The sequence below is a fragment of the Eretmochelys imbricata genome, chromosome 11 (assembly GCF_965152235.1).
Source record: "Eretmochelys imbricata isolate rEreImb1 chromosome 11, rEreImb1.hap1, whole genome shotgun sequence".
In the NCBI taxonomy this organism is placed as follows: Eukaryota; Metazoa; Chordata; order Testudines; family Cheloniidae; genus Eretmochelys; species Eretmochelys imbricata.
Window position 1 is genome coordinate 76,720,025 of NC_135582.1, and position 646 is coordinate 76,720,670.

The window sequence follows — 646 nt, forward strand, 5'->3', positions numbered from 1 at the left end:
ACTTGCCACACCTCACCACCAGATGTCAGGGTGGAGCTCATCCTGACACTGCTTACACAAGTTACACGGACCTAAGCGCCGATGTGGACAGTGCTATGGTGCTGGGAGAGCTTCTCCTGCCAACATGGCTACGGCTGCTCGTTGAGGGTGGAGAGCTCCCTCCCGTCGGCTTCCAGCCGCTCCAGTAGAGACTGCCACTGGAGGCCACGTCACTCACAGCTGTGAGGGCCGAGTGGTTAAGGCGTTGGACTCGAAATCCATTCGGGTTTCCCTGCGCAGGTTCAAATCCTGCTCACAGCGAGGCCTGTGTTTTACACACACTTGCTCACCAGGGCAATACATCTCCACCGGCCCTGAGACGCTCTCCATACACTCCCCACCCCAGGTAAACCCTGTTCTGCTCCTTTCATGGGGATGCCTGGGATGGTGCCTCATGCTGTGTCCCTGCGGTCTCAGCTCCCGAGGCCTCTGCCCCTCACCCAGCACCCCCCGGCTCAGCCCCACCCCTGGGTGCTGCTCCTCTCCAGAGCGTGGAAGGAGCTGAGCACGGGCAGCCCGTACAAGAGGCCACGGGAGACTGAGCCTCCCCCAAAAGGCCGTCCATGTGGGGTGGAAACGCTGGGGATGTGGGGCGGGTCTCCCATCC

General features: G+C 61.6%; 1 non-coding gene across 1 annotated transcript; it reads left to right on the forward strand.

Annotated features, from left to right (window-relative positions):
• The first annotated feature begins 218 nt into the window (after positions 1-218).
• TRNAS-CGA (transfer RNA serine (anticodon CGA)) lies at positions 219-300 on the forward strand. The gene has a single exon. It is a non-coding gene; the product is annotated as a tRNA-Ser (tRNA).
• Positions 301-646: the final 346 nt, after the last annotated feature.